This window comes from Apis cerana, linkage group LG10, assembly GCF_029169275.1.
Source record: "Apis cerana isolate GH-2021 linkage group LG10, AcerK_1.0, whole genome shotgun sequence".
NCBI classification, from domain to species: domain Eukaryota; kingdom Metazoa; phylum Arthropoda; class Insecta; order Hymenoptera; family Apidae; genus Apis; species Apis cerana.
The window spans coordinates 4,909,120-4,929,419 of record NC_083861.1 but is presented as its reverse complement, the minus strand read 5'-3'; the positions used below and the strand labels follow the sequence as shown (position 1 = coordinate 4,929,419).

Below are 20,300 nucleotides of genomic sequence, written 5' to 3'. Positions count from 1 at the left end.
AATAAATTTTTATTTTTCCAATAATTATATCTGTATAAGATTCTAAGCAACAACAATTAATATATCTTATTTATATATTATATTTCATTTTTCGCGCGGTTTTTAAATGAAAAAAATAAGCATTGTGAATCAGCCAATCAGAACGTTGTTTAATTCGAGACGCGAATCGAATCAGTGCGCATCATACTGCGCATCATACTGCGCATGGCGTCAGTCTACAGTTGAAAATTGTGTGGAGTGGACGCATCGTCGCGAATTCGGATTACGCAGTAAGTTATTTTACTCTAATTTTTATCAAATTTATCAATTATTGTTAATTTTATTTTTTAAATAATCCATTCAGTGTAGTGAAAACGAAATTAATCGGTTTTCTGTGTTTCTTTGTGTCTTTTTCTTGGATTGTTCATTTTACATCTATTGCGTCATTAAGATCCCGTATCGAAATATTTCGAGACAGAATTTGAAATCGTCTATTGGTTTTTTTAAATTATATATATGGTTAATTTTAATTATATTTAATTATTTTACGCTTTTTTATTTTTATTTTTCTAATTTTATTCGTGTTAATAGAATAGAAATTTTTCACGATTTGTTACGATTCATTCCGTGAGATCGAAATATTCAAGTAACGTATATTTTTTCCATATATATATTGTATACAACGTCTCGAGTGTATGTTTATTGTTTACTTTTTTTAGTCTATCGTTTATATTTTGCTCGAGGCTAGAAACATTCCTTATGAGACATTATATTTCCAAGAAATTGGATTCGTGTTCAAACATGTTTCGACTTGTCGAGCGTATCCCCTCTCCATCTTGTTATTCGATGCGCGAAATCGAAGCGCAGTGACATCGTTCGACATGATTCGTCGTGACGATTAAACGTTTGAAATTTTTTCGAGACGTGGATTTTAATATTACTTTTTTGTAGCTATTTTTATTATCATTTGTGCGTTTTGATTTAATTAATATATTTTTATTCAATGTTTTATTCAGCATTATTAGAATTGATAATTTTTTGACAACTAAATAATTCCTCATTTATAATATAAATCGAGTGTCGAATTAACAAGATGGCTTATCTGAGTTGTTATTTGATTTGATTGTCGTAATATTTTAACATAATTTAATCATAATTTTATATACATTTTATTCATTTATTTAAAAATTTTACTTTCTTTCTGCGCAGATTTAATTGGTCATAGTGGATCTCGAAGGCGGGAAAAATTCCAATATGGACGCCATGTCTTTCTTGGTGACTTTCTTTCGTGGTAAAATTTTATATTTCATATGTATAAATTTTTATTCTGTTTTATTGGATTATTGTAGTGATTGTTGTTAAGCAATTGATGTAATAAAATTACATTTTAGTTAAAAGAAAGTGAAAAAAAAAATTTTTTTATTAAATTTCAGATATTAATAAATAATTGGTAACATTTTTATTACATAATTTATAACCAATTAAAATAAAAAGGCAGTATTTTCAGAACAAATGCTCGATAGGAAGAAGAAGAAAAATATCAAAAAGATATTGCTTCTTCTTCTATTTTCTCTATCCCTCTACTAATTTAATGTTAATTTCAGAAAATATTTGTGACCGCGCGCAATGCGGTTAATAGAATCAGTATTTGCTTCGTCATAGTATATTTTTAATATTTTTTAGAGCACAATAGCTCTGATTAAATTTAATTAGAATAATCAAACGCGACTATAGAAGCAGTGTTTGTTCGCCGATTATAATTTATGTACGGACGCGTTATTAGTTTCTTATTTTTATTTTTTTTTCTTTTTATAAATATTCGTTTTCGGTATAGGGTAGAATCAGTGTTTCTCTCAAGAGAATACAGCGATCATCCACCACGCGAAGAGGTAAGAAGAATCGTTAGATTTTCATTTTTTATATTTTAATCTTTTATATTTAATAGAATTTCATATTTCTATTATTATTAAAATTTATTAGAAACTTAATTTTTTTATTAAAGTTTATTAAAGTTAAATATTTTATTAAATAATTCCATTTTTCTAAGATTTTAAATAACGAATGTTATATTTTTAAGAAAAAGAATTACAATATTTCACATTTTATTTTACAGATGCTTATCATCTTTATGAAGATTTTTCTTGGATTTTATTCTTAAAAAATATTTGTGACCACGCGCAATGTGGTTATATAGAATCAGTGTTTGCTTCGTAACAGTATTTTGAATATATTTTTAAAGCGCAATAGCTTTAATTAAATTTAATATATATATATATATATAATTGCACGCGAAATTAGAATCAGTGCTTGTTCGCCGATTAGACAGAATATATACGAACGCGTTATTAGTTTCTTATTTTGTTATTTTTTTATTTTAAATATTCGTTTTCGGTATAGGGTAGAGTCAGTGCTTCTCTCAAGAGAATAAAGTGATCATCCATCACGCGAAGAGGTAATTATCCTTTTATTTATCTAAATTTTTAATTAGAATTTAAATACATATCATTATTACATATCATTGCAAATTTAATAGTTTCGTATCGTATTTCAATTTTTCAAGTAATCAGAACGATGTTTTAAATTATGATGTTTTGTCACAGATTTCTTCTTCATCTTCCTACATGATGACAACCTTCTTCTCGATGACTTCTGGGCTACAATAACAGGGAAGGCGTTCGTCGCATCATATGGTGAGTCGCATGCTTTTTGGTTCCTCCGGTCACTCAACCATGTCGTAGGATGAAAGATCCGAATCGACACGAGTGATTGGTTGTATACGTAGAATTTTGCACGAGCACAATGACCGCGGGTATTTACTTATAATAAATACCCGTGAGTAGTAACAATTATTTTTTGTGTTTTATTTATTAGTTCAGGCTAGAGTCTTCTTGCATTTCGCGTTTTTGATTAATACTATTTTGATTAATTTATTAAATGTTTTATTAATATATTGATTAAATGTTTAGTAATTTTCTAATGTCAAAACGTATAATAATTATCAGTATAATAAGTATAATAATAATTAGTATATAACATAATAATATAATAATAATAATAATATAACAATACTTAGGTTGAATTTCTCTAATTCAAAATCCTTCAGAGTAACATTTTATGTTATTTGATCAACTTGATTATTGTGATATACATAATAATTTACATAATAATTTCATATAACTTCAATATATGATTTACAACACTAGTGAATAATAAAGTTCAATTTTTATTCGTACAAATGTGAATTAAATTTTATGCAAGAAGACATTTCGCGACAGGCAGATTTTAGAATCAGAGCAATAAGTTTTGAATATTATTCTTGTGTCTTTAAAAATATGCTCTGATGAAGGAATCGTCTGAGGATATTTTTATTAATATTTATATAAATTAGTTAAATTACAATGAATTCTAATTTCTTTTTTTAATTCAATATTAAATATTTAATATGCTAAAATTTTAATAATTTATTCAATTAATAAAATAAAGTATAAAGTAGAGTTACAAATAATTTGAAATATAATATGAAGAATATTATGCAAAATGCAAAGTCAAAGAATATTAGTCCGTTAGATACATAGATGGATATATTAATATCTTTTTAGCTCAGGATTTTCAGATTTAACCCTTTCCGTGTTCATTGCCAGGAACTCATTCACGTGCCCAGGTGCTACTTGAATGAGGGAGAGGCAATGAGTATGATGACTTTAGTTCATAAGCTAATACAAATTTTTTAGCGACTGACGATGCGTTAGTGTATCGTGCACGATGTATTTTCCACATTGTGTGTGTATAGTTAGGCTGTGGAATTGCGTCGTTTCAATTATTATTTCCTTCATTATTTAATCACAATTTACGAACATATTCGCAATTAAATATTGCGAATAACTCATAAATAATAAGACTAATTATTAATCTTTATTCTCAAAGTTACAATGATATTTTAATGATAATTTTGGTTCACAATAATGGAACTATTCACTCTAGTTTTTAGAAAACATTACGTATTCATAAATATTCAGAATTAAAATATAGATACGCGCGTTTTTGTCGCGTTTCACGCAATGGTCGCTAGCCATCGTCAGTCGATTTCAGAAAAAGGTACGTAAAGTTAGAGTGTGCGAGTAGTGTGCCAAGCTCGGGTGTCGGAGGTGTCCCGGGACGCTTTCCCTAGTGTAGGCATTTGCGCCCGAGTGTTATGCGTGAGAATCGTGGAATGAATGTGTTGGTATGCCTGTTTTGCCATTTTTTTAAATATAGGGCTAGGTAGGATAGGTAGTATACTTCTGGTGTGTCTGTTTAATTATAAGTAGGTAGGGCCGGGCAGGTTGTCACAGTCTCTGATCGGGTAGGCGCGTTTTTCGCGTGACAACCTGTTTCAGGAAATAAAATTTGATAAATCGAGGGCAAAGCTGAGATAAATGGACGATTACGCCATTTGTCTCTGGCTTTTCTCATTGATTTTCGAATTTCGCGGTCGCGGTCGCGATTTGCTTTCGAAACGAACGTTGCGCTTGAGATTCTGCGCATGTACGAAGAACGATCATTGCGATCGTTGATCGTCCATGTGCTCTTAGCTTTCGCGATTTAGTCCTTTTTTTTTCTTTTTTCTTTGGTTTGCGATTAGTGAATCTCGAGCCTAGATTTAAGTTTCAGCGGGCATTGCGCCCGAAGGAGGAAGACCGAAGAGGCCCGACAAACTGTCACGAAGAGGGCTGCAACGAATGGCTTCTCATCTTTTGGATCTTGTTTGGATCCAAAGAATGGGAAGTCATTGTTACTACTTTGTCATTGTGCTCGTTTTAGTAATACGTAGTATATGTTGTATCGTCTTGGCCAATTTGCATGCTGGCCCATCGTTCATCCAGTCATCATGGGCAAATCGCGGTTTTGCATTAGTGTTGCGATTAATTAATATCGGGTTGAATTAGAGTTGCGATAAAAAGATCGCGTTTGCTATAGCGTTGCGTTGAAAAAAAAAATCGCGGTTGCTTTTAATTATTTTCATTATGAATTAGACTTACTTTTTCAGTTTTTTTTTAGTATAAATGTAAATTTATTCTATTTAATGTAATTATTTAAAAATGATTTATGATATTTAAAGTAGCTTTTTAGATTTATAGAATAATAATAAATTTTATATTAAATTCATTTGAAGAATTAGTGTTGCGTTGATGAATGATCGCGTTTTTTATAGTAGTGTTGCGTTTATTTGCCCAAATTGCCCATATTTCTTCCATTTGGATTGTGGAAGTACGCTCCAGCTCCTGAATCACCTATTACAGCCAAAAGGGCTGTACAAAGGGTGATTGTACGACGGCAGTCTCTGATTATGACTGCAATCTTCCGCTATTAGTGTTGCGTGTATAATAGAATATGAGTGCATAAATTAGTTTAGTTAGAGTTTCGTATATGTTTTCGCGAATCTTTTATCTTTTTTTTTTTCTTTTTTTATTATTTTTTTGTTGATGAATTGCATTGAAAATATAATGAAGCACTCTTCGCGTTTTCTTTTGAGATTTTAATATAGTATATTAGTGTTGCGAAATAAAAAAAGAAATTCCACTCACGGTTTGTTCGGGTTTACATTGAGTGGATAATTATTTTGGTAAAATAACCCTTCTGGTTACCGTTTCGTCGTTTTTTTCTTTTCAGCACCCCTTTATTAAGAGCATTTGTTATTGAAAATACTATTAAAAATATATTTCTTTTTATCGATGAATATTTTTCATTTAAAATCATGAATTGCTTAACAACATTTTAATAATTTGATTTGTTTTTTTTTAGAATTAATATTTTATTAATATTAATTGTAAATTGTAAATTGTAAATTGTTTTTTAATTACTAATCCAGTAATTGAGTTTGTTACAGGTTTGAATTGAAGAAAATAAAGAGAAGAAAATAATGTGTGATCCTAATATTTGTTAGAAATTAATTATTTTTGTTATTGTGTTCACTAATTCTGCTGTATAGTCTGTTTCAGGAATCATTTTCACCTTTCAACAAAATGGATTACATCTCATCATCATCGATAAATATTCTAATTTTTGTATTAAGTAGGATAGATTGTAAGAAACATTCAGCTTTCTAACAGATAGGATTTATAAACGATGTTTCGTTCTTCTTATTATTAAAAAGATCAATCTCGCCTTTCCTACTCTGTTTCGTTTTCCAAACCAATATTTCCTATTTTTCAAGGCAACGTGTGATCATCCTGCCATCCTTAACTTCCTCGTTATAAACAAATACTTGATACTTGATAGCCACGTGATTTTGTTCACTAGCCATCATTGATTTTTCCTGATTTGCATATTCCTCTCCACATGTGGTTTATGTCGTATCAAATTTTTTGAAAATTGTGTGTCGTTAGATATGATTGTGAATATGGATGTGATTTTGAAGAGAATTTGTTAGATTTTCAATAGGCAAAATTACAAAAAAATATTTAATTTTTATATAGGTAGGGAAAAGATCATTTAGAGCATTAAGTAAAATGTTAATGTTATTTTATGATTTTTACATAAACAAAAGATTGTATGATTGATTGTATGACTGATTGAAAGAAAATATATTTAGAATTAAGTGCATACACAATCAAATAAAGTATTAAATAAAGTAATGTATCGTAGAAAAGTAGATGTTGTAGATAAGTAGATGGGTAGTAGTTTGTTTGTAGTAAAATGATGTAGTGCTTTTGGGAAGCTTATTTGGCTTATTTTTTCTTTTTTTTTTGCGCTTTTCACTATCAATCATTTTTCATTTTCACAACGTTGGAAGTGTAAAATATTGATAGAGAGTCTCTTAATTTAAATTTTATTTTCAGTCTTAGTCTTCCGCGTCGGTTCTTTTTTTCTAACTCCTTTTGTTGCTCGTGTTGCGCAACGATCGAAACGTTTTGAATTTGAATGTTTCGCAATCATGCAGCCGAAAGGAGAATTTATTTATGAATAAAATAATTTGTAAAATTTATAAAATATAAGATTTTTCTTTTTTTCTATCTTTGAGTGACAATATTCTATACGTAAGTATACGTGACATATTGTATACGTAGAGTATCTGATCTTTTTGATTGATATTTCAGAACATATTGTACAAAATCCCGTAAGATGTCGGGTTAATCTATTTCTTGTCAATATTTCGTTTATATATTTATATTTTACTTCCGTAAATGAAACGTACGTTAAGTAAATAACACACACAGGAAATAATAAGAAATAGGTGAATATAGATAAGATAAGAATTGAATACGAGCACCATCTCTTGCAAGCCCTCTTGCAAGAAATATTTTTCTAAAAGTAAACACTAGATGGCAATAATGGCAAAAGATAGCAATAATACTTAATTCTTACTCTACTTTATCTTCTTCGGAGAAAAATCTTTTATATTTTTTATTCAATTATTTTTAGTTTATAATTATTAACTTTTTATTATATTCTTGCGTTTTATTCTCTTTTTATGTTTTTATACTTATTTATTACTTATTTATTACAATGTAAAATTTTTGTTCTCTTCAGTTAGATTTTATATTATTATATTATTTTGTTGTTATATGACTTTTTTGATGTATATCTCTCTTAATTCAATTATTATTTATGCCAAATCCTTCTTTTATGTTTTAACAGTGTTTTTCTTTGAATTTCTTCAATTTTTAAATTAATTATATGCGACAATTTTTTTTATTGGCAATTTTGTGTATTATGATATTTAATTTTTCTTTTCTATGTTTTTAATTCTTCTTTTCTTTGTTAGATTTAATTGTTATATTAAATTTCTTTTCTGTTTTTTCTCCCCCTAATTCAATTAACACTTATGTTACATTCTTTTGTAACATTTTATTTTTTTAGATTTTTAGATTTGAGATTAAATTCTTTTCTTATTCTCTATCATTCCTTTTTTATTTTATAGTAGTTGGCTTTTGTGTTATATTCTTTTTTTATGTTTCTATATTTATTCATTATTTAGATAATGTAACATTAAATTCTTTTGCAACATAACAATCAACTAAATTTCACTATGCTGCAATATATATATATATATATATATATATATATATATATATATATATATATAAGAAAAGAGTTTTACATTGTAATACATAAATGATTAATAAAACATGAAATAGGAATATGATATAAAAGTTAATTATTATAAAGTAAAAAAAAATTGAAACATTGAAGAAAAATTTAATATCAAAGTTAGAAAAGAATCTAAAACAATTAGAAGACATAAGAGAAGGATTTAATTACTATATAATTATCTAAATCAAGAAAATAAGAATTTATACAAGGAATCAAACAAAATTTTCTCTTTTATGTATGTTTTTTCTATCTCATTTATGTTAATTAAAACTCAGGTTAAATTCTTGTTTGATGTTTTAGATTTTTAGATTTGAGATTAAATTCTTTTCTTATTCTCTATCATTCCTTTTTTATTTTATAGTAGTTGGCTTTTGTGTTATATTCTTTTTTCATGTTTCTATATTTATTCATTATTTACATAATGTAACATTAAATTCTTTTATCTGTTGCAACATAACAACCAACTAAATTTCACTATGCTGCAATATATATATATAAGAAAAGAGTTTTACATTGTAATATATAAATGATTAATAAAACATGAAATAGGAATATAATATAAAAGTTAATTATTATAAAGTAAAAAAATTGAAACATTGGAGAAAAATTTAATATCAAAGTTAGAAAAGAATTTAAAACAATTAGAAGACATAAGAGAAGGATTTAATTACTATATAATTATCTAAATCAAGAAAATAAGAATTTATACAAGGAATTAAACAAAATTTTCTCTTTTATGTATGTTTTTTCTATCTCATTTATGTTAATTAACACTCAGGTTAAATTTTTGTTTGATGTTTTAGATTTTTAGATTTGAGATTAAATTCTTTTCTTATTCTCTATCATTCCTTTTTTATTTTATAGTAGTTGGCTTTTGTGTTATATTCTTTTTTATTTTTCTATATTTATTCATTATTTACATAATGTAACATTAAATTCTTTTATCTGTTGCAACATAACCAACTAAATTTCACTATGCTGCAATATATATATATAAGAAAAGAGTTTTACATTGTAATACATAAATGATTAATAAAACATGAAATAAGAATATGATATAAAAGTTAATTATTATAAAGTAAAAAAATTGAAACATTGGAGAAGAATTTAATATCAAAGTTAGAAAAGAATCTAAAACAATTAGAAGACATAAGAGAAGGATTTAATTACTATATAATTATCTAAATCAAGGAAATAAGAATTTATACAAGAAATTAAACAAAGTTTTCTCTTTTATGTATGTTTTTTCTATCTTATTTATATTAATTAACACTCAGGTTAAATTCTTATTTGATGTTTTAGATTTTTAGATTTGAGGTTAAATTCTTTTCTTATTTTTTATCATTCCTTTTTTATTTTATAATAGTTAGCTTTTGTGTTATATTCTTTTTTTATGTTTTCATTATTCAGTATTTATGTACTACAATGTTAAATTATTTTTTTTATATATTTATTTTTCTATTTCCATTAATATATCTATCAAATTCTATTTATGTTTTTTAAATTTTTTAAATTTATTTAAATATTTTTAATTTTAATATTTTTCTACTTTTATATTTTAATTTTATTTATCTTAATATGAAATTTATAATATTTATGTTTCAAACTTTCTTAATGTTTTTGAATCTTATGTTAAGTAAGTTTTTTGTGTTTTTTCAGATTTATACTTAATTGTTAGATGTTCTTTTGTGTTTTTTTCTCTTGAGTTTCTTTTATTAATTTTTATGTTGATATTTTATGTTTATATTAATTTAATCTTTTAAATTTATTTATTTTTAAGTTAAATTTAATTCTTACGTTTCAATTAATTTAGTTTTATATTAAATTTAGTTTTTATATTATTTTCTTTTTTTATTTTTTCAATTTTCATGAATTTATTTCAGTTTTTTGTTAAATTTCTTTTTTGTGTTTTTCTTTTATTTAAATTTAATTAATCTTTATATTGAATTCCTTCCTTGTATTGTAATTATTTTACTATCTTCGTTAATTTAATAATTTTATTAATAATAAATTTTTTATTTTTCCAATAATTATATCTGTATAAGATTCTAAGCAACAACAATTAATATATCTTATTTATATATTATATTTCATTTTTCGCGCGGTTTTTAAATGAAAAAAATAAGCATTGTGAATCAGCCAATCAGAACGTTGTTTAATTCGAGACGCGAATCGAATCAGTGCGCATCATACTGCGCATCATACTGCGCATGGCGTCAGTCTACAGTTGAAAATTGTGTGGAGTGGACGCATCGTCGCGAATTCGGATTACGCAGTAAGTTATTTTACTCTAATTTTTATCAAATTTATCAATTATTGTTAATTTTATTTTTTAAATAATCCATTCAGTGTAGTGAAAACGAAATTAATCGGTTTTCTGTGTTTCTTTGTGTCTTTTTCTTGGATTGTTCATTTTACATCTATTGCGTCATTAAGATCCCGTATCGAAATATTTCGAGACAGAATTTGAAATCGTCTATTGGTTTTTTTAAATTATATATATGGTTAATTTTAATTATATTTAATTATTTTACGCTTTTTTATTTTTATTTTTCTAATTTTATTCGTGTTAATAGAATAGAAATTTTTCACGATTTGTTACGATTCATTCCGTGAGATCGAAATATTCAAGTAACGTATATTTTTTCCATATATATATTGTATACAACGTCTCGAGTGTATGTTTATTGTTTACTTTTTTTAGTCTATCGTTTATATTTTGCTCGAGGCTAGAAACATTCCTTATGAGACATTATATTTCCAAGAAATTGGATTCGTGTTCAAACATGTTTCGACTTGTCGAGCGTATCCCCTCTCCATCTTGTTATTCGATGCGCGAAATCGAAGCGCAGTGACATCGTTCGACATGATTCGTCGTGACGATTAAACGTTTGAAATTTTTTCGAGACGTGGATTTTAATATTACTTTTTTGTAGCTATTTTTATTATCATTTGTGCGTTTTGATTTAATTAATATATTTTTATTCAATGTTTTATTCAGCATTATTAGAATTGATAATTTTTTGACAACTAAATAATTCCTCATTTATAATATAAATCGAGTGTCGAATTAACAAGATGGCTTATCTGAGTTGTTATTTGATTTGATTGTCGTAATATTTTAACATAATTTAATCATAATTTTATATACATTTTATTCATTTATTTAAAAATTTTACTTTCTTTCTGCGCAGATTTAATTGGTCATAGTAGATCTCGAAGGCGGGAAAAATTCCAATATGGACGCCATGTCTTTCTTGGTGACTTTCTTTCGTGGTAAAATTTTATATTTCATATGTATAAATTTTTATTCTGTTTTATTGGATTATTGTAGTGATTGTTGTTAAGCAATTGATGTAATAAAATTACATTTTAGTTAAAAGAAAGTGAAAAAAAAAATTTTTTTATTAAATTTCAGATATTAATAAATAATTGGTAACATTTTTATTACATAATTTATAACCAATTAAAATAAAAAGGCAGTATTTTCAGAACAAATGCTCGATAGGAAGAAGAAGAAAAATATCAAAAAGATATTGCTTCTTCTTCTATTTTTCTCTATCCCTCTACTAATTTAATGTTAATTTCAGAAAATATTTGTGACCGCGCGCAATGCGGTTAATAGAATCAGTATTTGCTTCGTCATAGTATATTTTTAATATTTTTTAGAGCACAATAGCTCTGATTAAATTTAATTAGAATAATCAAACGCGACTATAGAAGCAGTGTTTGTTCGCCGATTATAATTTATGTACGGACGCGTTATTAGTTTCTTATTTTTATTTTTTTTTCTTTTTATAAATATTCGTTTTCGGTATAGGGTAGAATCAGTGTTTCTCTCAAGAGAATACAGCGATCATCCACCACGCGAAGAGGTAAGAAGAATCGTTAGATTTTCATTTTTTATATTTTAATCTTTTATATTTAATAGAATTTCATATTTCTATTATTATTAAAATTTATTAGAAACTTAATTTTTTTATTAAAGTTTATTAAAGTTAAATATTTTATTAAATAATTCCATTTTTTCTAAGATTTTAAATAACGAATGTTATATTTTTAAGAAAAAGAATTACAATATTTCACATTTTATTTTACAGATGCTTATCATCTTTATGAAGATTTTTCTTGGATTTTATTCTTAAAAAATATTTGTGACCACGCGCAATGTGGTTATATAGAATCAGTGTTTGCTTCGTAACAGTATTTTGAATATATTTTTAAAGCGCAATAGCTTTAATTAAATTTAATATATATATATATATATAATTGCACGCGAAATTAGAATCAGTGCTTGTTCGCCGATTAGACAGAATATATACGAACGCGTTATTAGTTTCTTATTTTGTTATTTTTTTATTTTAAATATTCGTTTTCGGTATAGGGTAGAGTCAGTGCTTCTCTCAAGAGAATAAAGTGATCATCCATCACGCGAAGAGGTAATTATCCTTTTATTTATCTAAATTTTTAATTAGAATTTAAATACATATCATTATTACATATCATTGCAAATTTAATAGTTTCGTATCGTATTTCAATTTTTTCAAGTAATCAGAACGATGTTTTAAATTATGATGTTTTGTCACAGATTTCTTCTTCATCTTCCTACATGATGACAACCTTCTTCTCGATGACTTCTGGGCTACAATAACAGGGAAGGCGTTCGTCGCATCATATGGTGAGTCGCATGCTTTTTGGTTCCTCCGGTCACTCAACCATGTCGTAGGATGAAAGATCCGAATCGACACGAGTGATTGGTTGTATACGTAGAATTTTGCACGAGCACAATGACCGCGGGTATTTACTTATAATAAATACCCGTGAGTAGTAACAATTATTTTTTTGTGTTTTATTTATTAGTTCAGGCTAGAGTCTTCTTGCATTTCGCGTTTTTGATTAATACTATTTTGATTAATTTATTAAATGTTTTATTAATATATTGATTAAATGTTTAGTAATTTTCTAATGTCAAAACGTATAATAATTATCAGTATAATAATAATTAGTATATAACATAATAATATAATAATAATAATAATATAACAATACTTAGGTTGAATTTCTCTAATTCAAAATCCTTCAGAGTAACATTTTATGTTATTTGATCAACTTGATTATTGTGATATACATAATAATTTACATAATAATTTCATATAACTTCAATATATGATTTACAACACTAGTGAATAATAAAGTTCAATTTTTATTCGTACAAATGTGAATTAAATTTTATGCAAGAAGACATTTCGCGACAGGCAGATTTTAGAATCAGAGCAATAAGTTTTGAATATTATTCTTGTGTCTTTAAAAATATGCTCTGATGAAGGAATCGTCTGAGGATATTTTTATTAATATTTATATAAATTAGTTAAATTACAATGAATTCTAATTTCTTTTTTTAATTCAATATTAAATATTTAATATGCTAAAATTTTAATAATTTATTCAATTAATAAAATAAAGTATAAAGTAGAGTTACAAATAATTTGAAATATAATATGAAGAATATTATGCAAAATGCAAAGTCAAAGAATATTAGTCCGTTAGATACATAGATGGATATATTAATATCTTTTTAGCTCAGGATTTTCAGATTTAACCCTTTCCGTGTTCATTGCCAGGAACTCATTCACGTGCCCAGGTGCTACTTGAATGAGGGAGAGGCAATGAGTATGATGACTTTAGTTCATAAGCTAATACAAATTTTTTAGCGACTGACGATGCGTTAGTGTATCGTGCACGATGTATTTTCCACATTGTGTGTGTATAGTTAGGCTGTGGAATTGCGTCGTTTCAATTATTATTTCCTTCATTATTTAATCACAATTTACGAACATATTCGCAATTAAATATTGCGAATAACTCATAAATAATAAGACTAATTATTAATCTTTATTCTCAAAGTTACAATGATATTTTAATGATAATTTTGGTTCACAATAATGGAACTATTCACTCTAGTTTTTAGAAAACATTACGTATTCATAAATATTCAGAATTAAAATATAGATACGCGCGTTTTTGTCGCGTTTCACGCAATGGTCGCTAGCCATCGTCAGTCGATTTCAGAAAAAGGTACGTAAAGTTAGAGTGTGCGAGTAGTGTGCCAAGCTCGGGTGTCGGAGGTGTCCCGGGACGCTTTCCCTAGTGTAGGCATTTGCGCCCGAGTGTTATGCGTGAGAATCGTGGAATGAATGTGTTGGTATGCCTGTTTTGCCATTTTTTTAAATATAGGGCTAGGTAGGATAGGTAGTATACTTCTGGTGTGTCTGTTTAATTATAAGTAGGTAGGGCCGGGCAGGTTGTCACAGTCTCTGATCGGGTAGGCGCGTTTTTCGCGTGACAACCTGTTTCAGGAAATAAAATTTGATAAATCGAGGGCAAAGCTGAGATAAATGGACGATTACGCCATTTGTCTCTGGCTTTTCTCATTGATTTTTCGAATTTCGCGGTCGCGGTCGCGATTTGCTTTCGAAACGAACGTTGCGCTTGAGATTCTGCGCATGTACGAAGAACGATCATTGCGATCGTTGATCGTCCATGTGCTCTTAGCTTTCGCGATTTAGTCCTTTTTTTTTCTTTTTTTCTTTGGTTTGCGATTAGTGAATCTCGAGCCTAGATTTAAGTTTCAGCGGGCATTGCGCCCGAAGGAGGAAGACCGAAGAGGCCCGACAAACTGTCACGAAGAGGGCTGCAACGAATGGCTTCTCATCTTTTGGATCTTGTTTGGATCCAAAGAATGGGAAGTCATTGTTACTACTTTGTCATTGTGCTCGTTTTAGTAATACGTAGTATATGTTGTATCGTCTTGGCCAATTTGCATGCTGGCCCATCGTTCATCCAGTCATCATGGGCAAATCGCGGTTTTGCATTAGTGTTGCGATTAATTAATATCGGGTTGAATTAGAGTTGCGATAAAAAGATCGCGTTTGCTATAGCGTTGCGTTGAAAAAAAAAATCGCGGTTGCTTTTAATTATTTTCATTATGAATTAGACTTACTTTTTCAGTTTTTTTTTAGTATAAATGTAAATTTATTCTATTTAATGTAATTATTTAAAAATGATTTATGATATTTAAAGTAGCTTTTTAGATTTATAGAATAATAATAAATTTTATATTAAATTCATTTGAAGAATTAGTGTTGCGTTGATGAATGATCGCGTTTTTTATAGTAGTGTTGCGTTTATTTGCCCAAATTGCCCATATTTCTTCCATTTGGATTGTGGAAGTACGCTCCAGCTCCTGAATCACCTATTACAGCCAAAAGGGCTGTACAAAGGGTGATTGTACGACGGCAGTCTCTGATTATGACTGCAATCTTCCGCTATTAGTGTTGCGTGTATAATAGAATATGAGTGCATAAATTAGTTTAGTTAGAGTTTCGTATATGTTTTCGCGAATCTTTTATCTTTTTTTTTTTCTTTTTTTATTATTTTTTGTTGATGAATTGCATTGAAAATATAATGAAGCACTCTTCGCGTTTTCTTTTGAGATTTTAATATAGTATATTAGTGTTGCGAAATAAAAAAAGAAATTCCACTCACGGTTTGTTCGGGTTTACATTGAGTGGATAATTATTTTGGTAAAATAACCCTTCTGGTTACCGTTTCGTCGTTTTTTTCTTTTCAGCACCCCTTTATTAAGAGCATTTGTTATTGAAAATACTATTAAAAATATATTTCTTTTTATCGATGAATATTTTTCATTTAAAATCATGAATTGCTTAACAACATTTTAATAATTTGATTTGTTTTTTTTTAGAATTAATATTTTATTAATATTAATTGTAAATTGTAAATTGTAAATTGTTTTTTAATTACTAATCCAGTAATTGAGTTTGTTACAGGTTTGAATTGAAGAAAATAAAGAGAAGAAAATAATGTGTGATCCTAATATTTGTTAGAAATTAATTATTTTTGTTATTGTGTTCACTAATTCTGCTGTATAGTCTGTTTCAGGAATCATTTTCACCTTTCAACAAAATGGATTACATCTCATCATCATCGATAAATATTCTAATTTTTGTATTAAGTAGGATAGATTGTAAGAAACATTCAGCTTTCTAACAGATAGGATTTATAAACGATGTTTCGTTCTTCTTATTATTAAAAAGATCAATCTCGCCTTTCCTACTCTGTTTCGTTTTCCAAACCAATATTTCCTATTTTTCAAGGCAACGTGTGATCATCCTGCCATCCTTAACTTCCTCGTTATAAACAAATACTTGATACTTGATAGCCACGTGATTTTGTTCACTAGCCATCATTGATTTTTCCTGATTTGCATATTCCTCTCCACATGTGGTTTATGTCGTATCAAATTTTTTGAAAATTGTGTGTCGTTAGATATGATTGTGAATATGGATGTGATTTTGAAGAGAATTTGTTAGATTTTCAATAGGCAAAATTACAAAAAAATATTTAATTTTTATATAGGTAGGGAAAAGATCATTTAGAGCATTAAGTAAAATGTTAATGTTATTTTATGATTTTTTACATAAACAAAAGATTGTATGATTGATTGTATGACTGATTGAAAGAAAATATATTTAGAATTAAGTGCATACACAATCAAATAAAGTATTAAATAAAGTAATGTATCGTAGAAAAGTAGATGTTGTAGATAAGTAGATGGGTAGTAGTTTGTTTGTAGTAAAATGATGTAGTGCTTTTTGGGAAGCTTATTTGGCTTATTTTTTTTCTTTTTTTTTTTGCGCTTTTCACTATCAATCATTTTTCATTTTCACAACGTTGGAAGTGTAAAATATTGATAGAGAGTCTCTTAATTTAAATTTTATTTTCAGTCTTAGTCTTCCGCGTCGGTTCTTTTTTTCTAACTCCTTTTGTTGCTCGTGTTGCGCAACGATCGAAACGTTTTGAATTTGAATGTTTCGCAATCATGCAGCCGAAAGGAGAATTTATTTATGAATAAAATAATTTGTAAAATTTATAAAATATAAGATTTTTCTTTTTTTCTATCTTTGAGTGACAATATTCTATACGTAAGTATACGTGACATATTGTATACGTAGAGTATCTGATCTTTTTTTGATTGATATTTCAGAACATATTGTACAAAATCCCGTAAGATGTCGGGTTAATCTATTTCTTGTCAATATTTCGTTTATATATTTATATTTTACTTCCGTAAATGAAACGTACGTTAAGTAAATAACACACACAGGAAATAATAAGAAATAGGTGAATATAGATAAGATAAGAATTGAATACGAGCACCATCTCTTGCAAGCCCTCTTGCAAGAAATATTTTTCTAAAAGTAAACACTAGATGGCAATAATGGCAAAAGATAGCAATAATACTTAATTCTTACTCTACTTTATCTTCTTCGGAGAAAAATCTTTTATATTTTTTATTCAATTATTTTTAGTTTATAATTATTAACTTTTTATTATATTCTTGCGTTTTATTCTCTTTTTATGTTTTTATACTTATTTATTACTTATTTATTACAATGTAAAATTTTTGTTCTCTTCAGTTAGATTTTATATTATTATATTATTTTGTTGTTATATGACTTTTTTGATGTATATCTCTCTTAATTCAATTATTATTTATGCCAAATCCTTCTTTTATGTTTTAACAGTGTTTTTCTTTGAATTTCTTCAATTTTTAAATTAATTATATGCGACAATTTTTTTTATTGGCAATTTTGTGTATTATGATATTTAATTTTTCTTTTCTATGTTTTTAATTCTTCTTTTCTTTGTTAGATTTAATTGTTATATTAAATTTCTTTTCTGTTTTTCTCCCCTAATTCAATTAACACTTATGTTACATTCTTTTGTAACATTTTATTTTTTTAGATTTTTAGATTTGAGATTAAATTCTTTTCTTATTCTCTATCATTCCTTTTTTATTTTATAGTAGTTGGCTTTTGTGTTATATTCTTTTTTTATGTTTCTATATTTATTCATTATTTAGATAATGTAACATTAAATTCTTTTGCAACATAACAATCAACTAAATTTCACTATGCTGCAATATATATATATATATATATATATATATATATATATATATATAAGAAAAGAGTTTTACATTGTAATACATAAATGATTAATAAAACATGAAATAGGAATATGATATAAAAGTTAATTATTATAAAGTAAAAAAAAATTGAAACATTGAAGAAAAATTTAATATCAAAGTTAGAAAAGAATCTAAAACAATTAGAAGACATAAGAGAAGGATTTAATTACTATATAATTATCTAAATCAAGAAAATAAGAATTTATACAAGGAATCAAACAAAATTTTCTCTTTTATGTATGTTTTTTCTATCTCATTTATGTTAATTAAAACTCAGGTTAAATTCTTGTTTGATGTTTTAGATTTTTAGATTTGAGATTAAATTCTTTTCTTATTCTCTATCATTCCTTTTTTATTTTATAGTAGTTGGCTTTTGTGTTATATTCTTTTTTTATGTTTCTATATTTATTCATTATTTACATAATGTAACATTAAATTCTTTTATCTGTTGCAACATAACAACCAACTAAATTTCACTATGCTGCAATATATATATATAAGAAAAGAGTTTTACATTGTAATATATAAATGATTAATAAAACATGAAATAGGAATATAATATAAAAGTTAATTATTATAAAGTAAAAAAAAATTGAAACATTGGAGAAAAATTTAATATCAAAGTTAGAAAAGAATTTAAAACAATTAGAAGACATAAGAGAAGGATTTAATTACTATATAATTATCTAAATCAAGAAAATAAGAATTTATACAAGGAATTAAACAAAATTTTCTCTTTTATGTATGTTTTTTCTATCTCATTTATGTTAATTAACACTCAGGTTAAATTTTTGTTTGATGTTTTAGATTTTTAGATTTGAGATTAAATTCTTTTCTTATTCTCTATCATTCCTTTTTATTTTATAGTAGTTGGCTTTTGTGTTATATTCTTTTTTATTTTTCTATATTTATTCATTATTTACATAATGTAACATTAAATTCTTTTATCTGTTGCAACATAACCAACTAAATTTCACTATGCTGCAATATATATATATATATAAGAAAAGAGTTTTACATTGTAATACATAAATGATTAATAAAACATGAAATAAGAATATGATATAAAAGTTAATTATTATAAAGTAAAAAAATTGAAACATTGGAGAAGAATTTAATATCAAAGTTAGAAAAGAATCTAAAACAATTAGAAGACATAAGAGAAGGATTTAATTACTATATAATTATCTAAATCAAGGAAATAAGAATTTATACAAGAAATTAAACAAAGTTTTCTCTTTTATGTATGTTTTTTCTATCTTATTTATATTAATTAACACTCAGGTTAAATTCTTATTTGATGTTTTAGATTTTTAGATTTGAGGTTAAATTCTTTTCTTATTTTTTATCATTCCTTTTTTATTTTATAATAGTTAGCTTTTGTGTTATATTCTTTTTTTATGTTTTCATTATTCAGTATTTATGTACTACAATGTTAAATTATTTTTTTTATATATTTATTTTTCTATTTCCATTAATATATCTATCAAATTCTATTTATGTTTTTTAAATTTTTAAATTTATTTAAATATTTTTAATTTTAATATTTTTCTACTTTTATATTTTAATTTTATTTATCTTAATATGAAATTTATAATATTTATGTTTCAAACTTTCTTAATGTTTTTGAATCTTATGTTAAGTAAGTTTTTGTGTTTTTTCAGATTTATACTTAATTGTTAGGTTAAATGTTCTTTTGTGTTTTTTCTCTTGAGTTTCTTTTATTAATTTTTATGTTGATATTTTATGTTTATATTAATTTAATCTTTTAAATTTATTTATTTTTAAGTTAAATTTAATTCTTACGTTTCAATTAATTTAGTTTTATATTAAATTTAGTTTTTATATTATTTTCTTTTTTTATTTTTTCAATTTTCATGAATTTATTTCAGTTTTTGTTAAATTTCTTTTTGTGTTTTTCTTTTATTTAAATTTAATTAATCTTTATATTGAATTCCTTCCTTGTATTGTAATTATTTTACTATCTTCGTTAATTTAATAATTTTATTAATAATAAATTTTTATTTTTCCAATAATTATATCTGTATAAGATTCTAAGCAACAACAATTAATATATCTTATTTATATATTATATTTCATTTTTCGCGCGGTTTTTAAATGAAAAAAATAAGCATTGTGAATCAGCCAATCAGAACGTTGTTTAATTCGAGACGCGAATCGAATCAGTGCGCATCAT

The 20,300-nt window shown here is 26.0% G+C and overlaps 1 protein-coding gene and 1 long non-coding RNA gene across 5 annotated transcripts in view; one reads left to right on the top strand and one right to left on the bottom strand.

The window, feature by feature from the left end:
* The window catches only part of LOC107995697 (uncharacterized), a 100,726-nt gene that overhangs the window by 12,478 nt on the left and 67,948 nt on the right, over nt 1-20,300 (bottom strand). The gene's annotated exons all lie outside the window — the stretch shown is intronic.
* Nucleotides 1,212-14,012, top strand: LOC133666840 (uncharacterized). 2 transcript variants are annotated; one of them, XR_009831565.1, is made up of 7 exons: nt 1,212-1,270; nt 1,584-1,868; nt 2,093-2,431; nt 2,580-2,669; nt 11,247-11,927; nt 12,153-12,491; nt 12,641-14,012. It is a non-coding gene; the product is annotated as an uncharacterized LOC133666840 (long non-coding RNA). The 2 variants fall into 2 exon arrangements; XR_009831564.1 differs by lacking the exon at nt 1,212-1,270 and having other exon boundaries at nt 1,555-1,868.